The 6,272-nt window shown below is 47.7% G+C and overlaps 1 long non-coding RNA gene across 1 annotated transcript; it reads right to left on the bottom strand.

The window, feature by feature from the left end:
• Positions 1-4,260: 4,260 nt before the first annotated feature.
• Positions 4,261-5,624, bottom strand: LOC125917777 (uncharacterized). Its single transcript, XR_007456294.1, has 3 exons — positions 5,363-5,624; positions 4,870-4,995; positions 4,261-4,628 (listed from the first exon to the last, which is right to left on the bottom strand). It is a non-coding gene; the product is annotated as an uncharacterized LOC125917777 (long non-coding RNA).
• Positions 5,625-6,272: the final 648 nt, after the last annotated feature.

Here is a 6,272-nt window from a genome sequence, read left to right as displayed (position 1 = left end):
TTGTATATATCCATGTGACCATCACCCACATCAAGATACACAATATTTCTGGAACTTCTTTGTATTTGAGGTATTACTCCCCTTCCCCAAGAGATAACCACTATTCTGACTTCTATCACCATCATAGTTTTATTAGTACTGGACTTCATGTATGTTGTCTTTTCCATCTGGCTCCTTTCACTTAATATAATGTCTGTGAGATTCATTCGTGTTGTTTCTATATCAGTACTTTGTTCTTATTTACTGCAGTATAGTATTCCATTGTATGAATGGACTGTGATTTATTTACTTATTCATTCCCCAGCTAGTAAACATTTGGGTTGTCTCCAGCTGTAGGCTATTATGACTAAAGCTGCTATAAATATTCTAACATATGTTCTTTGGTGAACATATTTGCTAATTTCTCTTAAGTCTATTCTTACAAGTAGAAATGTTGCATCAGGAGGTGGATGTATGTTTGGGGCGCCTGGGTGGCTCATTCAGTCGAGGGTCCAACTCTTGATTTCGGCTCAGGTCATGATCCAAGGGTGGAAGGACATCAGACTCCGCAATGAGCATGGGGCCTGCTTGAGATTCTCTCTCTCTCTCCCTCTGCCCCTCTCTCCTGCTTGCATGCTCGCTCTCTTTCTAAAAAAGAAAAAGAAAAAAAGAAGGTAGGTGTATGTTTAGCTTTAGTAGAGTCTATTAAATATCTTTCCAAAGCTGATTTCCATCCTTATTACCTGCTCTGTGATAATGAAGCTGGACTCTGAAACCTTTCTCTTCTGCCATCTGGCACAATGTTCAGCTTTGTCAGGAGACGGTACTGGAGGCCACTGTAGGAGAAAGTGCTTTTCTTCCAGGTTCCGATGTGTTCTCTTGGCAAGTCCCTGAAGCACATGGTTCCTGCACACATGGCAGCCAGAAACACACAGCACATCTCCACTGGCAGCTTCTCCCACTACCACAGAGGTTAGCTTTCGAATGCATCATTCCTGTGGGAAATTTTCTAGCAGATTCCACAGTGCAGCACCTTTCCATGGATGGCTTCCCTCAGTACCCAAGAGCAATGCTTTCCAGTGCATTCCATCTGCACGGAACCGCAGCAAACTTCTTTGTCATCCTGTGAGTCATGGCTACACTGTCTCCAATAAGGTGTGGACCTCAGCCTGTCAGTAGAAGGTGAGGAGGGACCTCATACAGGTTTGTCTTTCCTTTGGTGTGTTGCATCAGCACTAGAGGCTATTCCCTATACCTGCTGTAACTATATTCCTTAGAATCTCTTTTCCTCTTAGTATGTAGCCCATTTTTGTACTTAATAATTCTTTACATCAAAATTTCCTTGTCCAAATTACTGTGTGGTTTCTGAGTGAACTCTGGCTGATACATGGATATTCCATTTGACACTTCCATCTCCAATGTATGAGAGTTCCAGTGCTTCTACAGTTATTTTAAAGTCTATTAATTGCCATCTGAATCATCTATGTGTCTGTTTCTAGTGTCTGTTTTTTCTCTTGCTTATTGATTCTAGTCTCCTGCCTCTTCACTTGATTCGTTATTTTTTACTATATGCAGACATTGTGTGTAAGAGGCATAGAGACTCCAGATGATATAACTTGCCACAGAATGTTCCTTCTTTCCTCCATTAAGCAGATGGCCATGAGGGATGATTGTCTCAGTCCAGTGAAGGATTAAGCTAAATTGAGGCTGGATTTCAACTTTTGCAAAACAGTCTCTCTCTGTTTACACGCATTCCTCACATGTGGATTTTGACTGAGAGCCTTGCAGGTCCCCTGTACCCTCAGGCATGAAGGACTGTGGAGATTCAGTTCTGCCCTTCAGAAGTTCTCAAACTGACCATCCAGACTCCATCCCCCTGCAGATTCAAAATCTGGCAAACGTCATGAGATAGGAGCTGGCCTTGTGTTTGAGGCAGGCCCTTTCTTCTTGGGAAGCCTTTGTTTTCTAAGTGCTGTGAGACTGTGGAAGATTTCACTCTGCTTTTTAGATGCACATTCAGACCCAGAACTCGGCAAATGCTCTGTGGAGAAAATTGGTTGTGTTTCTAAGGCCTCCATGTCCCTTTTTCATTCTAGTCCCATGTAGCCACTACAGCTTTACAGGTTTCTCTTTCCTCCATTATAGGTCTTTCTTTTAGGCAAATCTTGATCATTAGGCAGTGCCCCAAACTGGCAAATGTCCAGGGAGAGGAGTGAGGGGACAGCTGGAGAGCCCCATCTCATCTTGTTGCAGTAGGAGCACTGGCTCCCACAACCTACTACATCCTGCCCAGAAGAGGAAATCTCCTAGGCTTTTGAGTTTCAAAACTCTTTTATTTTCAAATTTTTACCTGCTTTAAAATCTTAGAGTTGACTTTTCTTTCTTGCCAAATATCTGCTGTAATGTCACTACTTGAGGCTTGGAGTGTCAATATATCTGGGTTCAATGCTTCTCAAACTGTAGGTCACAACCCATTAATGGGGCATGAAATCAGTTTAATAGACCCTGATAGCATTTTTTAATGAAACAGTTTAGAATGGAATAGAATAGATTGGAGTGTGTCGCATATAGTAAAGATCAGTATTGTTTCCTTAAATTTTTGTTTCACTTGTATGTGTACATGTTTGGTTTTCCATGTAAAACCTATATGTTTCTATGGGTTGTGGCCAAAAATATTTAAAAGCCACTGGACGTTAGTTTAAACAGAGGAAGGGCCAACGGAGAGAAAAACAAATGATCAGAAACAAACATATGAATTGAGTATGGACAAGTTTTTGGAGAAGTTTGGCCATGACTCGGTCATGGATTGACTGAAAGCTGCTCCTCTGGCCCCAGGGAGCCGGGAGTCCATGTGAGGGATAAAGCACAAGCATCAGGAACCATAAGCATCAGAGAAGAAAATCCTACCTTCTAGGATTGAGGCCTAGCTTCTAATGGGACTGGGGCAGGAGGGGGTGTACCAAGGGGGCAGCAGGGAAAGCTGAAGATGAGACACAACCGAATTTGGATTGGTACAAGCCATGAAAACCCTGAGAGAGGAGCATGTAGTTCTTGGTGCCATATCATGGGTGGCCCAGTGAATACAAGCCTGTACTTGGCCCAGAGGAAAGGTCAGCTGAGGGGATGAATGGGTGGGGGTGGGGTGGGGGTGGCGTGAGGCTCTTCTCCTAACCCATGGTTGGTGCTTCAGGGTCAACAAAAGATCTAACTGTAGCCACAGGCCTGAGGAGACTAGTATCTTCTCCACCTTTTCCCTGCTTTCCCAACACCAGACACACACACAGTGGACTGCCTGTTGAGGCCACTAGAGATAAGGGAAAGAGTACAGGCTCTGTGGTCAGAAGACCTTGACTCTCAGTCTACTGGCTGGATGGGATTGGGTTTGTGCCTCCTTATGTCCCAAACAGGGCAGGTAAGACCTTCCACACAGGTTGTTGGGAGGTGTACAGACTCATCATTGTGCCCATGTCTGGGGCCCAAAGTGCTCAGGGGCCCAGAGCTGCTTTTATCCCCAGGGGCCACACTGGGGCAGGCGGTTCTGGAGGAAGGTTGCACCACAATGAAGTGGCTGGCTCCTGGCCCTCAAAGTCCCCAGGCCTCCTAGGTTTGCCCACTGAACCTCCAGGCACCAGCCTGGGTCTGCTCTGAGGCATGGCATGCAGCAAGCCTTGGGGCAGAGAGGACAGCACAGGACACCGCAGAGGATGTGGTACATTTGCTTGTGTCTCTGAGCAGGAAAGTTCTGCTCTGGGTCAGCCCAGTGGTTCTCGTCTTCACCCTATTGCAGGAGCTGGCTTCTGGCCCTGTGGCTGGCCTTGGACATCAGGGCCTGAAATTTGGGCCTGAGTCCAGCCTGGGTTTTTGGCCAGAAGTCTGGCCTTCTACCATGCTGCAAACATACCTGGTCAGCTACGCAGATCTGCTGGAGGTTTTGGAGAGTTCATCTCAGTGATATCTCGGCATATAAAGGTTTCTCTCTCCCTTTTCAGCCTAGCTGAGTGTTATTTGTCCCTTGAGCCCTGGCTCAGTCATCACCTCTCACAGAAAGCCTTCTCTGGGCACCCATGCTTTCCCCCCATTGGGTTAGGTGTCCTTCCTCTGGGCTCCCACAGGCACTGGTACCTCTCTCTTCCACACCACTTACCCTTGGATGGCACTCTGAGTTTGCCCGGAGGTGGGTCTTTGCCACAGCACTTGGCACAGTAGGTCCTCTGGCGGCATTTACTGAATGAATCGACTATCACACTCGGGCCTCAGTGACCCTGTTCTCCAAAGCCCGTTTCCCATTGACTGAACCATACTTTATTTTAGGGTTCAAAGAACAGAGGAGACGGCCCAAATGGGACAAGTGCCCTGTTGTGAGCCCCCAGTCACAACCTGCATTAGAGAATTCCAGGTACCTGTGTGTGATTGCTAGCTGTTTAGGTTCCATTTCTGAGAAGGCAGATTTTTAAAGATTTGTATGTGGAAGTGGTATAAAGACAAATCTTCGGTCTTATGCAGGTGTTGTCTCAGCTCACGCTGAGGGCATTTCTGCCAGAGTGCTGTGCCAATCAGGGCCCAGGAGAGGACATCTCTTGACAGAGTGGGGACAGGAGGGGCTGGCAGACAACCAGGATACACAGGTCTCAGCCAGTCGCCCCTAAGGCCTGTGGTAAATGGAAGGGAGAGGAAGAAGCAGGTTCAGGGTAAAACCCAGCCAGTCAAGATGAGCATCTCTCCCTCAACCCCCTCCTCAGTCAGTTCTTTTACTCCCTACCAAGGTGAGATACATGACGGCTCATAATCCACATGCCCCCATGGGGACTCCTGGGGGCCACAGGGACTTCATTCAGAGCAACAGGTGGAAGCAGGGGACACAACAGCTCTCACCAAATGGCGGCACGGTACCTGGGGTGCCAGTCAAAACCCGCATCAGATTGGAAGCCCCAGTATGGCATGAAGGACTCTGCAGGAAGCTCCTCTTACGCTTGGGGTAGACAGTGAAGCTCTCAAAATGACAAGCAGATGGGTTCCCTGGTTGTGTCAAGTGGTTCCAGGTCATCATCAAGGTCCACCCACAAAAAAAAAAAAAAAAAAAAAAAAAAAAAAAGGTCTTCAAAATTGATACCAATCATCAAAATGACATTGAGGTACCACCTCACTCCCCCTAGGATGGCTATAATCAAAAAGACAATAATAAGTGTTGGTGAGGATGTAGGGACATCGGTCCTCTCGTCATCCTTGGTCGGAGTCGGAATGTGGTGTAGCTGCTCTGGAGAACAGTTTGGGGGCCCCTCACAAAGTTCGACATAGCTAAGCATATGACCCACAATTCTACCCCTACTTCAGTTCTACTCAGTTCTACCCCCAGGTTTATCCCCCAAGAGAATGGACAACATACGTTCATACAAAGACTTGTACACGAACGCTCACAGGAGCTTCATTCACAATAGCCAAAAAGAACAACCAACCTTACTGTCCGTCACCGGAAATGGATAAACAAAACGCGGTGTCTACGTACAATGGAATATTTTCTGTCCAGAAGAAGAATGAGCTGCTGCGTGCCGCGTCATGGATGAACCTTGACAACATAGTGCTGAGTGAAAGCAGCCATCACAAAAGACCACATGTGGTATGATTCCATTTCTATGAAATATCCTGAATAGGCAAATCCATAGGGACAGAAAGTAGATTGGTGGTTTCTAGAGACTGGGGGGGATGGGGTATGGGGAGTGTTGGCCAATGGGTGGGGGTTTTTTTTGGGGGGGGGAAGGATGAAAATGTTCTGGAATTAAATAATGGTGACGGTTTCACAACTTTGCGAATCTACTAAAAACCACGTCATTGTACACTTTTAAATTATATTCCATTTTTTAAAATAAGAAAAAAATGTCGTTGATGGCGAGGACTTAGCCGAACTGAAACAATAAAATGGAGCGCGAGTCCTGAGCCCGTCGCATCCATCCCAACGAACTTTGGGCCCAGGAATGGTGCACCATGAGGGCCTGCGGGAAGAGGCGCCGGGTGAGGATCTAGGAAGAGACACGTCCGGGGATTCGAAGCGAAGGCTGTGGAGGTGGCGGCCGGGATCGCTAAGGACTGGGGAGGCGTCCGGAGGCTCAGAAGTTGGCCCGGCCGGAGCGGAGACTTAGAGGTTGGGGCGCAGAGGCTCTTAAAGAGGCCCGGGCGAATTCCCATTCCGCGTCCACCTTAACGCCAGCCCCGCGGCGCCGCGGGTCTGACCGGGTAAGGGCGCGGGGGCGCGGGGGTGCGGGGAAGGCGGCGGCGCGCCCCCCTGCCCCCCGCCGAGC

Source organism: Panthera uncia, unplaced genomic scaffold (genome assembly GCF_023721935.1).
Source record: "Panthera uncia isolate 11264 unplaced genomic scaffold, Puncia_PCG_1.0 HiC_scaffold_2408, whole genome shotgun sequence".
In the NCBI taxonomy this organism is placed as follows: domain Eukaryota; kingdom Metazoa; phylum Chordata; class Mammalia; order Carnivora; family Felidae; genus Panthera; species Panthera uncia.
Note: the sequence above shows the minus strand (reverse complement) of the source record. Positions and strands in the feature narration are given on the sequence as shown.